General features: G+C 41.8%; 1 long non-coding RNA gene across 3 annotated transcripts in view; it reads right to left on the reverse strand.

Moving 5' to 3' along the window:
• Window positions 1–9,831: 9,831 nt before the first annotated feature.
• The window catches only part of LOC143805581 (uncharacterized), a 32,642-nt gene continuing 19,075 nt past the window's right edge, over window positions 9,832–23,398 (reverse strand). The window contains exons 1-4 of one of the 3 annotated variants that reach the window (XR_013221277.1): window positions 14,443–14,641; window positions 12,591–12,729; window positions 10,002–10,102; window positions 9,832–9,922 (exon numbers count right to left, since the gene is read on the reverse strand). This is a non-coding gene — a long non-coding RNA (uncharacterized LOC143805581). Of the gene's footprint in view, window positions 9,923–10,001; window positions 10,103–12,590; window positions 12,730–13,534; window positions 13,668–14,442; window positions 14,642–23,398 lie in introns of those variants that run through there. The other 2 variants (XR_013221278.1, XR_013221279.1) reach the window with 2 other exon arrangements.

Below are 23,398 nucleotides of genomic sequence, written 5' to 3' on the forward strand. Positions count from 1 at the left end.
ACATATTTTTTTAACCAAAAATGTGAACAGATTTCAATAAAAAGAACAAAGGAAATGTTTGCGAATCGAAAATGTGAAGCGCTTCCTAGGAAGGAAAGTTTCTAAATCAAAAATGGAAATGATCTTGGCAAACAGAGCAAGCAAAAGTATCCCAAGCAACAAACACAAATTGCTCCTTATTTGTGCAATTAAGTACGGTAAATCATTTCCAATTTATAAAACAAAACGGATTCCGAACAGAGAGGAAGATATTCTCAAACGAAAAATGCCAACAGACCCCAGCACAGGGAACAGGGAAAACATTGCCAAGCAATATTCTCATTCAGACATCCGTGCTTTGCGTATGAGTGATATCCATGGTTTTTATGGATACTTCTTGTACCTATAATAGTGAATGGGGTCATTCACACGTCCACAATTTTTCGCAAACTGAGAACTCAAAACCGCGAAGACATGTCTGATTTTGATCCGAGTGAGTCAAAATTATCAGTGCAAGTCTATGGCTATATGAAATAAAATCGGACCGCACTTGCAGTCTGATTTCCATGGACTGTTACATAAGAAAATAACAGAGAAACCTTTTTTTTATCATGTAAAAGAAAAGCTGATAAAACTCGGACCAAATTCTGATAAAACTCAGACGAAACTCTGACCGAAATCACTGATGAAACTCGGTCAATTTTTCTCAAACATGACAATAGCGAGCCATAAGGGTGAGGATTGATTCTAACAAAGAGGAAAAGGTCATAGAAATAGAAATGAAAAATGCACACTGAGGGGACAAGGAGACATTTCCAAACCATAAATAAAAAAACGAAGAAGTGATCCCAATATTAATAATATAAAAATTTTGATGGGAGGAGAGCTTCTTTCATAAAAACGCATAGAAGGAACAATCTCCGAATCGGTTTCTGACTTGAAAAATAGATAATTTTTGACGATCTAAGAAAAAAAAAATGTAGAAATGCCTCAGAAATCGACAGGTTGCTTTTTTTTAAATTTTATATGCTGAAAAAAGAACATGGACACTATAGGCATGATTTCCCTTTGAAATCTATAGGAAACGTATTCCTTGAAGCAGAATCTCCTTCAAAATCCAGGTAAGTACATTTTTCATGACTATAACCTAAGGCTAGGTTCACATTTGTATATCTGCAGACATACAGCGTCTCCATCAGACCTGTGCATTAAAAATGTACACAAACATGCCATTCGTTGATCTATGTCTACCTATACTTCTGCTTACTATATTTAATGTCAATCTGTCTGTATATGAAACAAATAAAAAAAAAATTCAACTAGTTTTTATCGTTTTTTGGTGCTGTGTCTAGAGAAGTCATTTCTCCCCCATCAAATTAATAAAAACGTACACATTGAAGAGTTAATGAAACATACAGCCGAACATTTCAATATGTCTCCTCTTAAATAATTTTGGGGAACTAAAAAATGTGGTTGACTATGTTTTTGTACATCCCTCCCTCCTCCCCAAAAATCAGACAAAGTGTAGTTAAAATAATATTAAATTTGAACACGGCTCGTCCATTTTAGTATATAGTATACTGCCATATATAGGTCCCTATTCAGGATTCCCTTTGCACCTATTCATTGTCTTATTTTGTGTATATATTCGCCTTTTCTTTGTTTGCACTCAATCCACCCTTCTATTTACGCCTTTTTTTTTATCTCTATTTTATATGTGCCTGTCTGTAGTCTTTTTTTCCTTCTTTGTGGACGTAGTTTAGCAATTCCAGATGTTTTCAATTGACCCTTTATGTGCAACTTTTTAAGTCACCAAATTTGGCACAACTCCACAAACGGCAACTAATACAAATAATACAAAAAAAAAGAAAAGGACTTAAAAAATGCAAATGTGTTTTGCAATTCGGGCATATATGTCCAGTGGAATGCACTGTATAATGTGAACAGAGCCTAACTAGGCTTCCATAGGTTTAGTTTGGAGTTTCAAAACATTAGTAAAAATATATAAAAACACTTATCAGCTGTTCAAGTAGGAGGAATCTCTATCCAAGATTATGTGCTAATAATTCATTCTACAATCATTGAGAGACGCAAACACTCTACAGTAATGAATCAGCGGGAATGCGAAATACTGCTAAAAGTAGTGTTCAGAGCTTCTAGAGAAGAGCGCCCTCTACCAGGATAAAAAAGAAATTGCTTCCTCTCTTCAAACATCAAAAACAGTCCCATCTGATTCACAATCAGGGCAAAATAATTGGGTCAGAAATACAATCGGAGCAGTAATTACAGAGCCCACCATTTTGGAAGGGTTGGCCTTACCAGTATGATATCATATAACACTAAGGGCAAAAAACGTAGAATTTTACTGTAGCAGCTATCTAAATCTTTAACTCTCCATTGGCAATTTTCTCTTCGTTTATATGCGATTTCTTCTAGAAATCTTATTTTTACTAGAAAAAAAATAGATTTTGTTGTTGTTGTTCACAGCAATCTAAATCTTTATCTTAGCTCAGGGGGAGGAACCTTATTTCTGCCAACGGCCTTTTAGATATTTATACCATTCTTCGGGGGCCGTACAAATCAAGGGCTAACCCCGCCCACAAAGAACGGCCTGACGCTGGCACTGGTGTCAGGACTTAATCTTTCATTGTACGCTCCTCAGCATTTAGTAGTGAACACTGCTGTTGTGATCCTAATGGCAGAGGATCTCAGGGTCTACAGCAAAGTCTGCAAACATAAAAACTAGCTCTTAGGGAGGTGGTAACTGAGCTGACCACATACCTGATCCTAGCCCACAAATAATAGCAGCCGGGGAACGTGCCTACGTTGGTTCTAGACGTCTCGCGCCAGCCGGAGCTCTAACTAACCCTTTCAGAGAAAATACAGACCTCACTTGCCTCCAGAGAAAGATACCCCAAAGTAGATACAGGCCCCCAACAAATAATAACGGTGAGGTAAGAGGAAAGGACAAACGTAAGTATGAACTAGATTCAGCAAAGAGAGGCCCACTAAATAATAGCAGAAATATAGAAAGCGGACTTATGTGGTCAGCGAAAAACCCTACTAAAATATCCACGCTGAATATCCAAGAACCCCCGTACCGACTAACGGTATGGGGGGAGAATATCAGGCCCTTAAGAGCTTCCAGCAAAATCAGGAATCACATTATGAACAAGCTGGACAAAAAACAGAATAATACAAATAAACAAAAACAAGAAAGCAGGACTTAGCTTATGTTGCAAAAATCAGGACCAGTAGACAAGAGCAACCAGACAAGGACTGATTACATGGATGCCAGGCAATGGACTAAGACTCCAGGAAGTTTAAATAGAAACACCCAGAGTCTTAACGAACAGGTGACTAAAAACCTGAGGAAAGAGAATCCAAGAACCATACTGCGAGTGACCACAAGAGGGAGCCCAAAAGTATAGTTCATAACAGTACCCCCCCTTTAAGGAGGGGTCACCGAACCCTCACTACGACCACCAGGGCGATCAGGATGGGCAGCGTGAAAAGCACGAACCAAATCGGCCGCATGAACATCAGAGGCGACCACCCAGGAATTATCCTCCTGTCCATAGCCCTTCCATTTGACCAGATACTGAAGCCTCCGTCTAGAGAGACGAGAATCTAAGATCTTCTCCACCACATACTCCAACTCGCCCTCAACCAAGACCGGAGCAGGAGGGTCAACAGCAGGAACCACAGGCACAATGTACCGCCGCAACAAAGACCTATGGAACACATTGTGAATGGCAAACGACACAGGAAGATCCAAACGAAAAGACACCGGATTAAGGACCTCCAAAATTCTATAAGGACCAATAAAGCGAGGCTTAAACTTAGGAGAGGAAACCTTCAGAGGGACAAACCGAGAAGATAACCAAACCAAATCCCCAACACGAAGTCGGGGACCCACACCGCGGCGGCGGTTGGCAAAACGCTGAGCCTTCTCCTGTGACAACTTCAAGTTGTCCACCACATGATTCCAAGTCCGCTGCAACCTATCAACCACAGAATCCACCCCAGGACAGTCAGAAGGCTCAACATGACCCGAGGAGAAACGAGGATGAAAACCAGAGTTGCAGAAAAATGGCGAAACCAAAGTAGCGGAACTAGCCCGATTATTGAGGGCAAACTCAGCCAATGGCAAGAAGGTCACCCAATCATCCTGATCCGCAGAAACAAAACATCTCAAATAAGCCTCCAGCATCTGATTAGTTCGCTCCGTTTGGCCATTAGTCTGAGGATGAAAGGCAGACGAGAACGACAGATCAATGCCCATCTTAGCACAAAAAGATCGCCAGAATCTGGACACAAACTGGGATCCTCTGTCAGACACGATATTCTCAGGAATGCCGTGCAAATGAACCACATTCTGAAAAAACAAAGGAACCAGATCGGAAGAGGAAGGCAACTTAGGCAAGGGCACCAAATGGACCATCTTGGAAAAACGATCACACACCACCCAGATGACAGACATTCCCTGAGACACCGGAAGATCTGAAATGAAATCCATGGAAATGTGTGTCCAAGGCCTCTTCGGGACGGGCAAGGGCAAAAGCAACCCGCTGGCACGAGAACAGCAAGGCTTAGCCCGAGCACAAGTCCCACAGGACTGCACAAAAGCACGCACATCCCGTGACAAGGAAGGCCACCAAAAGGACCTAGCCACCAAATCTCTGGTACCAAAAATCCCAGGATGCCCTGCCAACACCGAGGAATGAACCTCGGAAATAACTCTGCTGGTCCATTTATCAGGAACAAACAGTCTATCAGGTGGACAAGAGTCAGGTCTACCAGCCTGAAATCTCTGCAACACACGTCGCAAATCAGGAGAAATGGCCGACAAAATCACTCCCTCTTTAAGAATACCAGCCGGCTCTGAGACTCCAGGAGAATCAGGCACAAAGCTCCTGGAAAGAGCATCAGCCTTCACATTTTTCGAACCAGGCAGGTATGAGACCACAAAGTCAAAACGGGAGAAAAACAATGACCAACGAGCCTGTCTAGGATTCAGGCGTTTAGCAGACTCGAGATACATCAGGTTCTTGTGATCAGTCAAGACCACCACACGATGCTTAGCTCCCTCGAGCCAATGACACCACTCCTCAAATGCCCACTTCATGGCCAACAACTCCCGATTACCAACATCATAGTTCCGCTCAGCCGGCGAAAACTTCCTGGAAAAGAAAGCACATGGTTTCATCATAGAGCAACCAGAGCCTCTCTGCGACAAAACAGCTCCTGCACCAATCTCAGAAGCATCCACTTCAACCTGAAAGGGAAGTGAGACATCAGGCTGGCACAAAACAGGCGCCGAAGTAAACCGGCGCTTCAGCTCCCGGAAGGCCTCAATGGCCGCAGGAGCCCAATTAGTGACATCAGAACCTTTCTTGGTCATATCCGTCAGAGGTTTAACAATGCTAGAAAAGTTAGCAATAAAACGACGGTAGAAATTAGCAAAACCCAAAAACTTCTGAAGACTCTTAACAGACGTGGGTTGAGTCCAATCATGAATAGCTCGGACCTTGACTGGGTCCATCTCCACAGCAGAAGGGGAAAAGATAAAACCCAAAAAGGAAACCTTCTGCACTCCAAAGAGACACTTTGAGCCCTTCACAAACAAAGCATTATCACGCAAAACCTGAAACACCATCCTGACCTGCTTTACATGAGAATCCCAATCATCAGAAAAAACTAAAATGTCATCCAGATAAACAATCACAAATTTATCTAGATACTTCCGGAAGATGTCATGCATAAAGGATTGAAACACTGAAGGAGCATTAGAGAGCCCAAAAGGCATCAGCAAGTACTCAAAATGACCTTCGGGCGTATTAAATGCAGTTTTCCATTCATCTCCCTGCCTAATGCGCACAAGGTTGTACGCACCACGAAGATCTATCTTGGTGAACCAACAGGCACCCTTAATCCGAGCAAACAAGTCCGACAATAGTGGCAGAGGGTACTGAAATTTAACCGTGATTTTATTCAGAAGCCGATAGTCTATACAAGGTCTCAAAGATTCGTCTTTCTTGGCCACAAAAAAGAATCCCGCACCAAGAGGGGAAGAGGATGGACGAATATGTCCTTTCTCCAAAGACTCCTTTATATAAGAACGCATCGCGGTATGCTCAGGTACCGACAGATTAAATAATCGTCCCTTAGGAAACTTGCTACCAGGAATCAAATCTATAGCGCAGTCACAGTCCCTATGAGGAGGAAGAGCACTGGACCTGGACTCACTGAACACATCCTGATAGTCAAGCAAAAACTCAGGAACTTCTGAAGGAGTGGAGGAAGCAATAGACACCGACGGGGAATCGCAATGAATTCCCTGACAACCCCAACTAGACACAGACATAGCCCTCCAATCCAGAACAGGATTATGAGCTTGTAACCATGGCAGACCCAAAACGACCAAATCATGCATTTTATGCAGAACAAGAAAACGAATCACCTCCCGATGTTCAGGAGTCATGCACATGGTCACTTGTGTCCAATACTGCGGTTTATTCTCCGCCAATGGCGTAGCATCAATTCCTCTAAGAGGAATAGGATTTTCTAAAGGCTCCAGGACAAAACCACAGCGCCTGGCAAACGACAAGTCCATAAGACTCAGGGCAGCGCCTGAATCCACAAACGCCATAACAGGGTAGGAAGACAATGAGCAAATTAAAGTCACAGACAAAATAAATTTAGGCTGTAAGTTACCAACGGCGACAGGACTAACAAACTTTGTTAGGCGTTTAGAGCATGCTGATATAACATGTGTAGAATCACCGCAGTAAAAACACAACCCATTCTGACGTCTATGATTTTGCCGTTCAGTTCTAGTCTGAATTCTATCACATTGCATTAAATCAGGCGTCTGTTCAGACAACACCGCCAAAGGATTAGCGGATTTGCGCTCCCGCAAACGCCGATCAATCTGAATGGCCAGCGTCATAGAATCATTCAGACTTGTAGGAATGGGAAAGCCCACCATCACATTCTTAATAGTTTCAGAAAGGCCATTTCTGAAATTTGCGGCCAGAGCACACTCATTCCACTGAGTAAGCACGGACCATTTCCGAAATTTTTGGCAATACCCTTCGGCTTCATCCTGGCCCTGAGAAATAGCCAGCAAAGCCTACTCTGCCTGAATTTCAAGATTGGGCTCCTCATAAAGCAATCCGAGCGCCAGAAAAAACGCATCAATATTCGCCAATGCCGGATCTCCTGGTGCCAATGAGAAAGCCCAATCCTGAGGGTCGCCCCGCAAGAAGGAGATAACAATTTTAACTTGCTGAGCTGAGTCTCCAGACGAACGAGGTCTCAAAGAAAGAAACAATTTACAATTATTCCTAAAATTCCCAAATTTAAATCGATCTCCAGAGAACAGCTCAGGAATAGGAATCTTAGGCTCTGACATAGGACTGCCAATAACAAAATCCTGAATGCTCTGCACACGAGCAGCAAGCTGATCCACACTAGTAATCAGAGTTTGCACATTCATGTCTGCAGCAGAGTTTCAAGCCATTCAGAGGTAAAGGGGAAGGAAGAAAAAAAAAACTCAGAACTTCTCTTTTCTTTTAATCCCACTTCTGCAATGCATTAACTATTCAGTGGCCTGGCATACTGTTGTGATCCTAATGGCAGAGGATCTCAGGGTCTACAGCAAAGTCTACAAACATAAAAACTAGCTGTTAGGGAGGTGGTAACTGAGCTGACCACATACCTGATCCTAGCCCACAAATAATAGCAGCCGGGGAACGTGCCTACGTTGGTTCTAGACGTCTCGCGCCAGCCGGAGATCTAACTAACCCTTTCAGAGAAAATACAGACCTCACTTGCCTCCAGAGAAAGATACCCCAAAGTAGATACAGGCCCCCAACAAATAATAACGGTGAGGTAAGAGGAAAGGACAAACGTAAGTATGAACTAGATTCAGCAAAGAGAGGCCCACTAAATAATAGCAGAAATATAGAAAGCGGACTTATGTGGTCAGCGAAAAACCCTTCTAAAATATCCACGCTGAATATCCAAGAACCCCCGTACCGACTAACGGTATGGGGGGAGAATATCAGGCCCCTAAGAGCTTCCAGCAAAATCAGGAATCACATTATGAACAAGCTGGACAAAAAACAGAATAATACAAATAAACAAAAACAAGAAAGCAGGACTTAGCTTATGTTGCAAAAATCAGGACCAGTAGACAAGAGCAACCAGACAAGGACTGATTACATGGATGCCAGGCAATGGACTAAGACTCCAGGAAGTTTAAATAGAAACACCCAGAGTCTTAACGAACAGGTGACTAAAAACCTGAGGAAAGAGAATCCAAGAACCATACCGCGAGTGACAACAAGAGGGAGCCCAAAAGTATAGTTCATAACACACTGCGTGCTCATTCTCACAGAGCAACGAGAAATTAAAGGGCTGGCGGCCGTCAAAATACAGCTGGTGGCCCAAGATCTGCCGTTTCCTGGGAATCTGTCCCAGGGCTGGATAAAAGGTCATCGAGGGCCATAAAGGTTCCGCAAGCCTGAGGTTCCCTACCCCTGTCTTAGCTCTTTTCATCTCCATTTATAATTTTCTTTTAGTTTCTTTGTGTTTTCTTCCAGAAATGTTATTTTTACCAGAACAAATGGTTTTATTTGTTCACACAGTGTTTTTGATGGGCAGCATTTATAATTTTCTCTTTGCTTCTATGTGTTTTCTTCAAGAATTGTTTTTTTACCAGTAAAAAATATATACACTCACTGGCCACTTTATTAGGTACATCTGTCCAACTTCTTGTTAACACTTAATTTCTAATCAGCCAAACACATGGCGGCAACTCAGTGCATTTAGGCATGTAGACATGGTCAAGACAATCTCCTGCAGTTCAAACCGAGCATCAGTATGGGGAAGAAAGGTGATTTGAGTGCCTTTGAACGTGGCATGGTTGTTGGTGCCAGAAGGGCTGGTCTGAGTATTTCAGAAACTGCTGATCTACTGGGATTTTCACGCACAACCATCTCTAGGGTTTACAGAGAATGGTCCGAAAAAGAAAAAAAATCCAGTGAGCGGCAGTTCTGTGGGCGGAAATGCCTTGTTGATGCCAGAGGTCAGAGGAGAATGGGCAGACTGGTTCGAGCTGATAGAAAGGCAACAGTGACTCAAATCGCCACCCGTTACAACCAAGGTAGGCCTAAGAGCATCTCTGAATGCACAGTGTGTCGAACTTTGAGGCAGATGGGCTACAGCAGCAGAAGACCACACCGGGTACCACTCCTTTCAGCTAAGAACAGGAAACTGAGGCTACAATTTGTACAAGCTCATCGAAATTGGACAGTAGAAGATTGGAAAAACGTTGCTTGGTCTGATGAGTCTCGATTTCTGCTGCGACATTCGGATGGTAGGGTCAGAATTTGGCGTAAACAACATGAAAGCATGGATCCATCCTGCCTTGTATGGAGCATCTTTGGGATGTGCAGCCGACAAATCTGCGGCAACTGTGTGATGCCATCATGTCAATATGGACCAAAATCTCTGAGGAATGCTTCCAGCACCTTGTTGAATCTATGCCACGAAGAATTGAGGCAGTTCTGAAGGCAAAAGGGGGTCCAACCCGTTACTAGCATGGTGTACCTAATAAAGTGGCCGGTGAGTGTATATTTTTTTTTATTGCACAGCATTTTACAGTAACAGCAATCTAAATCTTTAACTTAAGTAATTTGCTCTCCGTTTATAATTTTCTCTTAGTTTCTACGATTTTTCTTCTAGAAATTTTATTTTTACCAGAAAAAAAATTGGGTTTTTTTTATGTGTTTTTTAAGCGCATTTTTTTCTTGCGGGGGGGAAAAAAAATACATTTTACATTAACAGCGTTCTAAACCTTTATTTGAGCTGATTTGATCTCCAGGTATAATTTTCTCTTTGTTTCTACATGTTTTCTTCCAAAAATGAATAGAATCTGAAATTTAAAAAAATTAAAGGGAATTTGCACTTTTACCATGAAAAGTAATATATTTAGATATGTATCAGTTACCTACCTGTCCTGGCTCCATTGTCAGGCTCTGCTGTCTTCTCTTATGGACGTTTCCCTTTGCTTTAGTCTGCATCAGTTTTTCTAGTAAAAACTGCTAAATATATCCTAAAAATAATGAACATATACGGTATATTTTTTTCAAAATGACTTTATGTTCACATTTTCTGTCTTTGGGGCTTCTTTTAACCCCTTCAGGCTTCCAAAGATGCAAAATGATTAAAAGAAGTGTCCTGACAATTCTTCAGGAATCTGCTCACTACTTTATACAAGTTTTAAAAAAAATGCAGTGGCCAAAGACATTGCAAAAGAGCTCAGGGAACGATCGAAAAGATGCAAAATAAATAGATATTTCAGGACAGAAGATGCCAGAAATCTTCCTCCTGAAAAACTTGGTTTCGCACAGATCTAAAGATGTTGTGAGCACATACCCTAAGGCAGACTCAGACAGCCATTTGCTGTGTGAGTATTCAGTAAGTTTTGCATTCAGTTAATAACATGTGTACTTGAGGAGCAAACTTCTGCTTATTTATCATCTATCTACATTTACCTCCTGTTATCCTCAACTTGTGAGGCGGATTTCCGAATCTGTAGGTCAGGATGGACACAGGGACCCAAGGTGTTGGCAGGCAGGGAGGCACATGGAACAATAAGGATCTGCACAAAATACTATTCTGAATGGCCAATAAACAAGTTAGGCAAGACAAACCCCCCAAAACAGGAGGGCAGATGAAGAGGAAAAGGGAAGAGGAAAAAAGCAGTTCTGAAGCAAAAAAAGATATAGGTAGCAGAATACACAACAAATTGAAGCGTAATATGAACAGTCTCTAATAACAGTTCATGATACTTACAGCAAATGATGGCTTAACCAGCAGGACACAGAAAAAGCATACACAAACAATAAAAATCACAGGAGTCTGAGAATATGATATCAAAAGAAGAAACTGGATGGAGGTGATCACCAAACAAGCTGCAACTGAACACATTACAGTCCCAATGCTCAGACCCAGGGGTGTGCTCAAGTGGGCTTTACAAGACCTTGGAAGATAATGTCACTGAGGAATGCTGGTGCACTTGTAAGATGTGAAGAACAAAAAAAAGGAAGCAGTCATAGGGAAAGGGAGCCGAACATTGGCCCTGAATACAAGAAAAGTACATAAAATCTTCTGGCTTAGTCCTGTAATTATTTGCCTGCTATAAACATAAACTCTTCTCTGGTAATATTGACGCTGTTCATACTATGATGCTGCTGCAACAGTGTGCAACCTTTTCTGCAAATATCCAGTTTGCCTGTTTATCATTACTACCTGAGATTAGCCACTGATTTGCTTATGGCATACCAGTCTCTGCCATTGACAATCAGTCTGCTGCTCACATACAACTCTGCCATTAACCATTTTATTGATGCAATTCTGGACTGACTATACATCTACAATTCCTGTGCATATCAACATTTCTGGCTCTGTGTATTCTCAGGTTTCCTGCTTTACTTGTTTTCCTGCCATCCTGCCTACCCTGTTGTCTTGGTCCTCGCTGTTCCACATGCCATCCGGTAAGTCCTGCCTGATATTCCATCACCTTTGGTCCATGTTGCTCATCCTCACATACAGCCTAGAGAAACCAACTCATCAGGTGAGCCCATAAGGGCTCATACTCACATGCAAGAAACTCGGATGAGTCTCGCACGTCAATACCCGCACTGCACCCGGCACTCAGGAGCGGACCGTGCGGCTGCATGTATTGCTACGCGTCCGTACGCTCTGCTCCTGAGTGCTGGGTACAGTGCCAGGTATTGACGTGCGAGACTCATCAAAGGTTCTCGCATGAGAGTATGAGCCCTAACAGTTACTATGTTACTATCATCTAAAAAGAAAGAAACCGCCAGCGTTTTTGTTTTTCAACCTAAAATGCTCAAAAAGATACCCAGGCGTCTTCTGACCTTTCCCATTGACTTATACAGTATTATAAAAATTAGATCATCTTTGTTATATATTGGAAGTCGGAATTCTACAACAGCTAAACAGCCATAGGATATAGAAAGGGTCGACCATAGAGGTAAACCATTTTGAGCCATTAGTTTATTCAGGCCTGCACAATATACGGCCTGCATGGAGCCCACCAAAGGATGTTGTGCGGCCCATGGACCTATCCGGGATGCACCAGCTCCTTTTCCTATATTCAAATGTATTCGCATCTTTTAGTTGTGAATACATTTGAACACTTGGGGGCCAGGAATGGGGCAGAGGGGCACCAGTCAGCCTCCGCCTTGATGTGCATCACACTGCTGCTGACGCCACACAGGCAACAGCGATGTCGGGCACCAGTAATCACTCCATAGAGGAGCTGAAAATTAAATGTCATGCTATTATAGATATTGGGTATGGTGTCTCTTACGTGTACCATATGAATTACGAAGCCAGTACTTTAGGGGAGTAGAATGGCAATTATTCAATAACCATACTGAGATTTTTAGATTCAGATCAGACCTTTTAGCCCATGGGTTGAACATTTTTCAGTATACAAATGCAGGCTTATACTGTGGTGGGATCATTAACAGCCAGCAGATGGCACTGTGTTCTAGACAACATTTTATGACCTCTCTGGTTAGTTTTGTCTTGTTCTTCCTTTATCTTCCATGTTGTAATGATGCAGATAATGGTTGTTATGTGTCCCAAGAAGAACGTATTCTCCCACAATGTCCAAAAAGCTGAATGATTTTGCTTAAGACTGGAAATCTGCAACAGAAAAATGGCATCTGGTTGAGCATGGTATCATTTTTTTTCCAATGGCATGCAAAAAATATTGCTGCCCAACAGCAATGCCCCAATTCATTATTGCCTTTGCGCTTTTTCTTGTCTAATTTTGCACCTTCTTTTGGTTTGCAACCAATTCTTTATTATATTTGCACCTTTTTGAAGTCTATTTTATATGTGCTTGCTGTTTTTATCTGCTTGGTGGGTGCAGACTTTGACTTTGTGCAGACTTTTTGACTTTGCGACATATTTCTTAATCCACCATTTTGAAGAACTTGGTATCAAAAATAGCAACTAATACCACGATATAAAAAGAAAGTTGACTGGAACGTATGTCACAAAGGAAAGGCACAGAAAACTCCACAGGATGACGTAATGTCCATATTATGGTTCCATAGCCACCTGAATTGAGCCATATATAGTACATAATATAGTTATGGAGTATAGAGAGTAAAGTCAATATGCACATGGCCTCCGTACCTTCCAGTCATTATTTTTGGGTATGACAATATAATGTGTGGCCCTTTAAACCAATTAGGGAAAATGAAACCCTCTAATTAGCTGCCAGGGGCGACACCTCAGATTTTGCCCTGCACTGGCGTTAATATAGGACTTCCACAAAGTTCACGAATACAAATAATAAATTATTTTCTACATATAATTGATGAGTCCTGTTAGAAGAAACGCAACTAATAAGCCGCGACATCTTTTTTTACCACCCGTCTCACTTCGCCTCAACCTATCTGAGGTGAACTGATTAATTTGTGGTATAGAAAGTAGACGTTACCTTCATTTAGTCAAATGTGTGTACGGAATAATTAGAAAATTCCTGGGTTTCTAGTGAAACACAAAGGAGGGGGGTGATCCGAGTTACGGGAAGACGCAGCTTAAATTTAATAGACCAGTTGATTCAGTGGGTGGGTGTAGGGTATCTGCTCCGAGCGGCAGGGTGGTTGCCATGCAACAGGCTCCGGAGAGACACGGCACAAACATAGGAAGGTAGAGGGAACGCTGATTATCCCTTATCAAATGGGAACACTAGACTTCATCTGTGCTGGTAATTAAGCACTTCATCACAGGCAGACCCTATACTGTGTATGGGACTTGTGGAGAGACCGGATTTCACACATCAAGGTTTATTCACCATAATTCAACTTTTCCATAGTGAGATCTGCCGGTGAAATACATTGTGGTTATTACCCCAGTATTGGCCACTTTCCTACACTGCCATGCCCTTTTTTTTTTAAATTATGTCAGGTCCTTTTGATGTCTAATTTTCAGGAAATCGGGGTTCACAAAATGTAGAGATCTAAACAGCTTAGCTCCATTCACGTCTGCATTGTGACTTTCCTTACAGAAGTCAGAACGCTGGGCTGGCCACTTGCATAGCAGACAAGAGTTTGTCGGACAATGAAAACCTTTTTTCTTAGGCACAGATCAAGCCCGGGCTGCTCCAGAGGTTTGTGGCGCTCTGGAAGCGGTGTCTGCACTGTCCGGATGTCTGCAGGACCACCGAAGCCTGTACCCAGCCAGTATCGGGGGAAGCACAGGTATGATTTGCACTTCAGTGTAAGGAGTGTGGGGCTTATTGATGAAAATAATCTAATAATAATCAGCATTTTCCAGTTTCCAAAAAAAAAAAAAAAAAAAAAAAACTGTCACAAGGCACAACAAAACACATAAACCGCACTAAACCTCTCCAGGTCCAGGGCTGAGTCTCCACTGCTGCTCTCGGTGTCTGTTATTCTGTGCAGTGCTACCATCACATCGCCAGCACTGCAGCCAATCAATGAGCTCAGCGGCTCATGCCATCTATTCAGGCAGAGTATCCGAGCTCACTTATTGACTGCAGTGCTGTCGACATGACATCAGCACTGCAGACAATGAAAGCCACTGGGAGCAGCGGTAGAGACTGAGCGCCGGACCCAGGGAGGGTGAGTAAAGCTCAGTTTGCTTTTCCCAAAAAGAAACTACGCCTGGGAAATAAAGGGATTTCTGAAATGGGAAAATATGTTTACGGATGTAAAACAAATCCCTTTATGCTCTCCTTCACATACTTTTTTCTGCATTTTTAGTTGCATTTATTTTGTAACATTTTGGACATCTATTCTTAAATCTTATAAAGCAGCGTATGAGGAAATTGCTAGGAATAAAAAGAAGAAAAAACTCCATACCCATTTCAAATACAAAAGTCACTGACCTCAAAAGAAACACAAAATGCCACAGACGAAAACACAAAGTTAGCGGGGAATTCGTTGAAGTTTTTACACCATTTTCCTGGCTTATAAAACTTGCAAGTTTTTGTGCAACCTATAGCTGTGTAAAAAATATTGTCATTGGTGCAGCCACTAGTGATGAGCAATGTACTCATTGCTCGGGTTTTCCCAAGCACGCTCGGGTGGTCTCCGAGTATTTGTTAGTGTTCGGAGATTAAGTTTTCATTGCTGCAGCTGAATGATTTACAGCTATTAGCCAGGCTGAGAACATGTGGGGGTTGCCTGGTTGCTAGGGAATCCCTACATGCATTCATGCTGGCTACTAGCTGTAAATCATTCAGCTGCGGCTATGAAACCTTAATCTCCGAACACTAACAAATGCTTGGAAAAACCCAAGCAACGAGTATATTCGCTCATCACTAGCAGCCACCTTTCCTTAAAAAAAAAAAAAATGGGTGGAGGTCAGTGGAATGCTTGGGGTGAGCTACTGCCCGAAAAATGTACTATACTTTATACCAGAAATTTATGTACGGTAAATTATAGTGGAAATATACGCCAGCTATGCCTCTTAGCAAAATGTATTCATCTTACACTAGTGAGATTTTATCAATGCAAAAATGCAGTGTCCTATAAAGTCAATGATTTTATATTTGCCTTATTAGAGTTAATTATAATAATAATAATATAAGCCCCTTGAGCCAGAATGTTAAAAAGCATGGCAGATAAGTTTTATCCATGCGCTGTATGGGTGTCAAGTCATCTGAATAGGAAGCATTTATGCCCCAATTCATCAACACCAGTGTTCTTCACAACGGACTTGATGAGGGGTTGGTGGAGTCAGACGTGCCAGATTCATTGAGAGGTGCCCGCTACTTAATTAATCAGATGCATCTTAGGCTTCTTTCACATTTCCGTTTTGTTTAATCCGTCACAATGTGTCGTTTTGGGAAAAAACATATCCTGCAAATTTGCCCGCAGGATACGTTTTTTCCCATAGACTTGTATTGCCGACGGATCGCGACGTATGGCCACACGTTGCGTCCATCGTGCACTGGTTGCGTCGGGTTTTGGCAGACCGTCGTCACAGAAAAACGTTCAAGGGAACGTTTTTCTGTACGTCGCATCCAGTGTTTCAGACTGCGCATGCCCAGCAGGAAATATCGCTCTCACGATCTTTCCTCACCCTGCAGTCTGACGGAAATGTGAAAGCACACACTTCCGTTGGTACGTCGCGCCGACGCTTCGTGACGGCCCCGTACCGACGGAAATGTGAAAGAAGCCTTAAAAGTGGCATGCACCTCACCACAAATCTTACTCTAGTCAGGGCCTTGAGTAAGATTTGTGGCCGTATCTCATTGTAATTTGGAAGAGGGAGCATCAGCACGCCTCATTCTGCCCCAACTCCACCCATTTTGTTTTCTGACCCGGGACCGGAGAGTATGTATGCGTTATACATACTCCCAGCCAGTTGGCGCTCCCATACACTTGTATGGACAGGGCATGACCTCGTTCTATACTAGTGTATGGAGCGAGGCCATGCCCACTAGATGGATGTATGTATAACGCATATATACCCTCTGATCCTGGGTTAGAAATCTGTGAATCCCCGCAGCACACAGTGCATGCAATGGGGAGATTCATAAGTCTGCAGTCACTCTGTGTGTATGGATTTGGACCAGACAAACCCTTTAATTTCACACCAGCTTCCAATTTAGACTTTCTTTTTTTGACACTTAAATAATAAAAAAAAACCTATGCATGTTTGGTATCTCCATAATAGCAATGACCTGTAGAATCATGTTGTCAGGTAATTTTTATCATAAATAAAAAATTGTGGAACTGTGATTTTTTTTTTGCAATTTTGCTGCATTTGGAATTTTTTTCTCGCTTTCCAGTACATCATATGATAAAATGATTGATGTCATTCAAAAGCCCAACTCATCATGTCAAAAAAGAAGCACTCATACGGCTATGTGGACAGAAAAATATAAAGGTTAGGATTCTTGGAAGAAGGAGGAAAAAAACAAAAGCAAAAAATAGTCAGGAAGGAGTTAATGTAGCCTCAAAGATTAACAGTCATTACAATTTTTATCACACAAATTAATAGTACCCGCATAATAAAATTTGTAATATATCTTATCAAAGATACCTACTTCTTTCTCCACCTGGACAGATCAATCACTCTCAATTCATGTGTAAAATCTGTCTTCAGTGAGTACAGATTTTCCCATTACTGAGATAGACGACATTTGGTGCTCGTGAAGTTTTATGGAGGAGAAGAAAGGAGCAGGAGGCATTTTTACTGCTAAAATGTTGTTTTAGCTTCACATTTTTAGTTTGTATAAGGGCTAATAGGAATAAATGGGTCACAAAGTTTCTTGTGCAATTTCTCCTGATTGCGCTAATATCCTACATCTACCAGGAACTACTTTTGAGGCACAGTACAAAGCTCAGAAGGGAAGGAGCCCCACATTACAGTGCAGATTTCACTGTTATGGTGAAATGGTTTCACCGTCACTGTTATGGTTTAAGGGTGCTATAACTCACTGGGAGAGCCCTTGAGGTGTCAGAACAGCAGAATCCCCCAAATAAGTGACTCCCAGCCAGTGAACCTCTGTTCAGCGGTGTCCTTCTTTTCAAAAGTGCACAAAACTGTGGTCGACCGGGCTTTTATGCACGACTAAAAAAAACTACCCTGCCGGATCAAAGGCCAGAAGGCGTCAACAGTTCCTACATCTGCCTAATTATAGGGAATCTTTCGTCCGATGAACCATCTGAATTTTTAAGAGATTTACACAGAAACCTGGTGTAAGCGCTCAACGTAGAGTTCAGGATAAATGTGTGCCGAGCCTTACTGCGATCTTTGGGAGACAGAGTGAAAAAATCAGTAGTAGGACAAGATTTGGTTTTATTTATTTTTTACGTCTTTCCTCGATTTTATTCTTCTAGTCGGTGTGATTACAGCAATACCAGATTTATATAGTTTTTTTATGTTTGGTTCCTGTCACACACTAAAAAACACTTAAAAAAACCAACAATTTTTTTCATCGACAAATCTTGAGAGCTATAATTTTCTCCATATTTCTGTCGAAAATCATGTGAGGGCTTGTTTTTTCCCATTTGTATTTGCCGTTGTTGCCGTTTTTATTTGGTACCACTCTCGGGCACATAACATTTTTTGATCACTTTCTATTACGATTTTTGGGAAGCAGCATGAACAGAAAACAACAATTCAGGAATTGTTTTCAATTTTTTTTTATGCCGTTTCACATGTGGTAAAATTGATAAGACAGTACGGTTACAATTCCTCATTTATATATTTTTTCATGTTTTGCCGCTTTTACACAATAAAAACTTTTATAGAAAAAATAATTATTTTTTAATCATTATATTCTGAGAGCTATAACTTTTTTATTTTTCCTCTGATGGAGCTGTATGGTGCTATTTTTTTTGTGGGACAAGATGATGTTTTCAGCTATACCATTTTTGTTTACATTTGCCTTTTTGATCACGTTTTATTCCACCTTTTTTCCAGCAGTATGATGCAAAAGCATAGTTTGCCGTATTTTATTTATTTATTTTTTTAATGGCGTTCACTAAAGGGGTAAACTAATGTGACACTGTTATAGGTCGGGTCGTACCAGATGCGGCAATACCAAATATGTGTACTATTATGTTTATATATATAAAAATGTGTATTTATTAGTGTCATGTAATTTTTTTATTATTTTGTAATTTTTTAAAAAATATTTTACAATTTTTTTTTACTTTTTCACTTAGTCCCTCTATGGGACTTTCACTTTGATCTCAGTTATAATGTATTGCAATACAATTTGAGTGTCTGGCCCTGTGGGGTGCACTTACAGTATATAGTGCTGTGCAGCCGTCGGATCTAATAGTATAGGAATCACTAAGCTGTAAGCCAGATGGCTGCCTTTCTTCTATGTTTTTGTTTTTTTTAATTGTATGTCTTTATCAGTTGCTTTATATACTGTATATAGAGTTAATGAGATTACATCAGCAAACTCTAAACACATAATAAAATAGTTAAAGGCATATACAAACTTTGTTAGAAATATACCGGTAATAATAAAAAAAAAACATAAATACATAAACGTGTGTGTGTGTGTATATATTTTTGGTCTGTACTGTATATATATGTATATATATATATATATATATATATATATATATACATACATATTTGGTCTGTACTGTATATATATATATATATATATATATATATATATATATATATATATATATACAGTACAGACCAAAAGTTTTGACACACCTCATTTAAAGATTTTTCTGTATTTTCATGACTATGAAAATTGTACATTCACACTGAAGGCATCAAAACTATGAATTAACACATGTGGAATTATATACTTAACAAAAAAGTGTGAAACAACAGAAAATATGTCTTATATTCTAGGTTCTTCAAAGTAGCCACCTTTTGCTTTGATGACTGCTTTGCACACTCTTGGCATTCTCTTGATGAGCTTCAAGAGGTAGTCACCAGGAATGGTTTTCACTTCACAGGTGTGCCCTGTCAGGTTTAATAAGTGGGATTTCTTGCCTTATAAATGGGGTTGGGACCATCAGTTGTGTTGTGCACAAGTCTGGTGGATACACAGCTGATAGTCCTACTGAATAGACTGTTAGAATTTGTATTATGGCAAGAAAAAAGCAGCTAAGTAAAGAAAAGGAGTGGCCATTATTACTTTAAGAAATGAAGATCAGTCAGTCCGAAAAATTGGGAAAACTTTGAAAGTGTCCCCAAGTGCAGTAGCAAAAACCATCAAGCGCTACAAAGAAACTGGCTCACATGAGGACCGCCCCAGGAAAGGAAGACCAAGAGTCACCTCTGCTTCTGAGGATAAGTTTATCCGAGTCACCAGCCTCAGAAATCGCAGGTTAACAGCAGCTCAGATTAGAGACCAGGTCAATGCCACACAGAGTTCTAGCAGCAGACACATCTCTACAACAACTGTTAGGGCTCATTTCCACATGCGAGGCACACGTCCGTATCTCGCATGTGGAAACCAAGCTGTGGAGCCGGCACTCAGGAGCGGAGCGTGCGGCCGCATAGGAACACATGGAGCTGCACAGCTCCGCTCCAAAGTGCCGGCGCCAGAGCTTGGTTTCCACATGCGAGATACGGACCTGTGTCTCGCATGTGGAAATGAGCCCTTAAGAGGAGACTTTGTGCAGCAGGCCTTCATGGTAAAATAGCTGCTAGGAAACCATTGCTAAGGACAGGCAACAAGCAGAAGAGACTTGTTTGGGCTAAAGAACACAAGGAATGGACATTAGACCAGTGGAAATCTGTGCTTTGGTCTGATGAGTCTAAATTTGAGCTCTTTGGTTCCAACCACCGTGTCTTTGTGCGACGCAGAAAAAGTGAACGGATGGACTCTACATGCCTGGTTCCCACCATGAAGCATGGAGGAGGACGTGTGATGGTGCTTTGCTGGTGACGCTGTTGGGGATTTATTCAAAATTGAAGGCATACTGAACCAGCATGGCTACCACAGCATCTTGCATATATATACAGTATGTATGTATATATATATATATATATATATATATATATATATATATATATATATGAACATTACAAAAAATAGAAAATAGTTGGATTATTCACATAAAAAAAACATATTCGAAATAATTGGTAGCGTGTACTTTCAGCACATTCATTTAACCATTTGGGTGTGAGTGTACAGAGCTTATAAATAAAAAAAAAATATCTATTGCTCAACCTACGATGTTCAAACGGCACTATTTTGAAATATATTCCTGAAACCACTTTGAATCGCTACCGTAGCGTGAGCAATTGAGAATCCTTTAGAATTTTTAAGCTCTGTACACTCAGTCCCGAAGACCAGCCACCCCTAATACACTGCAGAGGTGTCCGGTAACTTAAAGGGGTTGTGTCATGATCCGTTCCAGGGTTTAATCCTGTCTGCCCTTTTTCCGGGCGGATCATGTCAAGAGTTAACTTTGCTCTGCCTCATTCTGGGTTCAGGTGTGCTATTTAGCTCCCATGCATCCTGCTGGCGGTGTCAGCTATAGTTCTGCCTTCGGCATGTGAACCTGACTCTGGTAGCTCTTGGTTTGTCCTGCTGTGATCCCTGACTTGCCTCGTGTCTGTTGACTCCCTCTGTCTGCCTTTTCCCAGCGTTTCCCTGTGTTTCGGTTTTGATTCTTCTGGCTTCTGACTTGGCTTGTATTCGGATTCTCTTCTGCCTTCTTACTTTGTCTTATCCGCTTCTGACCATTGCTGAACCTCCTGGATTGCTCCTGGCCACGTGTATTGCTGATCCCTTTAGTACTTCTGCTTATTGTTGTTTTTTTACTTGGCTTGTTTGACCACTCTCTCGCCACTTGGTGGCGCCTATGCTGATGCTCTATGGTGCATCTCTGTGTATGCAGTCTCACTTCCCTCTCAAGCTCCCTCTGGTGGAGGATGCATTATACTGCACTGCAGCAGCATGACAGGTTGTCTGGGACTTTAACATTGATGGCTGTTATGATCCGGTGACCTTGGAGCCGCATGAGAGACTTTCTCAGGAGTAGGTGGTACCTGTACTGACCGCAAACCCTAAACTAACACCGCAACTAGAAGTAGCCGTGGGATGTACCTAACACGTCCTAGACACCTCGACACAGCCGGAGGACTAAATACCCCTATAGATGGAAATGGGAATTCTATCTTGCCTCAGAGCAGAACCCCAAAGGATAGGCAGCCCCCCACAAATATTGACTGTGAGTATAAGAGGAAAGACACACGCAGGCAGAAAAACAGGATTTAGCAAAAGAGGCACTTCTAGCTAAATAGAAAAGCATAGGACAGAATTCTAAGCGGTCAGTATTAAAATACTAAAAATATCCACAGCAAATAATACAAATATTCAACATCTAACTAAAGACATAGAAAGTATATCTGCATCTCCTGAGAATCCAGCATGACTGAAAAATCCAAACAAAGTCTAAGCTGGACAAAAACACAATGAATTGCACTGAATTGCAAAGCACACTGCAAGTGTGCACAGAGACAAAAAAACAGACACTTATCTTAGCTGAATTGGCAGCAGGGCGTGAGGAACCAGAGAGAGATGCAATCCCTCCAAAAACAATGGACAACTGTCAAGGACTCATGGATCCTGCACACCTAAATACCTAATAGAGCTGCAATCAGCAGAAACACCTGCCCTGGATTACAACCCCAAGGCAACTGCACTACCACCAACAACCACCGGAGGGAGCCCAAGAGCAGAATTCACAACAGTACCCCCCCTTGAAGAGGGGTCACCAAACCCTCACCAGAGCCCCCAGGCCGATCAGGACGAGCCAGATGAAAGGCACGGACCAAATCAGCAGCATGGACATCAGAGGCAAAAACCCAAGAATTATCCTCCTGGCCATAACCCTTCCATTTGACAAGGTACTGAAGCCTCCGCCTCGAAAAGCGAGAATACAAAATCTTCTCAACCACATACTCCAACTCCCCATCAACCAACACAGGAGCAGGAGGATCAACAGAGGGAAAAAGGGCACCACATATTTCCGCAATAAAGATCTATGGAAAACTTTATGGATGGCAAAAGAGGCCGGAAGGGCCAAACGAAAAGACACCGGATTGATAATCTCAGAAATCCTATAAGGACCAATAAACCGAGGCTTAAACTTAGGGGAAGAAACCTTCATAGGAACATGACGGGAAGACAACCAGACCAAATCCCCAACCCGAAGCCGGGAACCAACACCCCGACAACGGTTAGCAAAACGCTGAGCCTCCTCCTGAGACAACACCAAATTGTCCACCACATGAGCCCAAATCTGCTGCAACCTGTCAACCACAGAATCCACACCAGGACAATCAGAAGGTTCAACTTGCCCTGAAGAAAAACGAGGATGAAAACCAAAATTACAAAAGAAGGGCGAAACCAAGGTAGCCGAACTAGCCTGATTATTAAGGGCAAACTCGGCCAATGGCAAGAAAGCCACCCAATCATCCTGCTCAGCAGACACAAAGCATCTCAAATAAGTTTCCAAAGTCTGATTAGTTCGCTCGGTCTGGCCATTTGTCTGAGGATGAAATGGGGAAGAAAAAGACAAATCAATGCCCAGCCTAGCACAAAAGGCCCGCCAAAACCTAGAAACAAACTGGGAACCTCTGTCGGACACAATATTCTCCGGAATACCATGCAAACGAACCAGATGCTGAAAAAACAACGGAACCAAATCAGAAGAGGAAGGCAATTTAGGCAAAGGCACCAAATGATCCATCTTAGAAAACCGGTCACAAACCACCCAGATAACCGACATCCTCTGGGAAACCGGAAGATCAGAAATAAAATCCATAGAAATATGCGTCCAGGGCCTCTCAGGGACCGGCAAAGGCAAAAGCAACCCACTAGCACAGG

The sequence above is a fragment of the Ranitomeya variabilis genome, chromosome 2, assembly GCF_051348905.1.
Source record: "Ranitomeya variabilis isolate aRanVar5 chromosome 2, aRanVar5.hap1, whole genome shotgun sequence".
In the NCBI taxonomy this organism is placed as follows: domain Eukaryota; kingdom Metazoa; phylum Chordata; class Amphibia; order Anura; family Dendrobatidae; genus Ranitomeya; species Ranitomeya variabilis.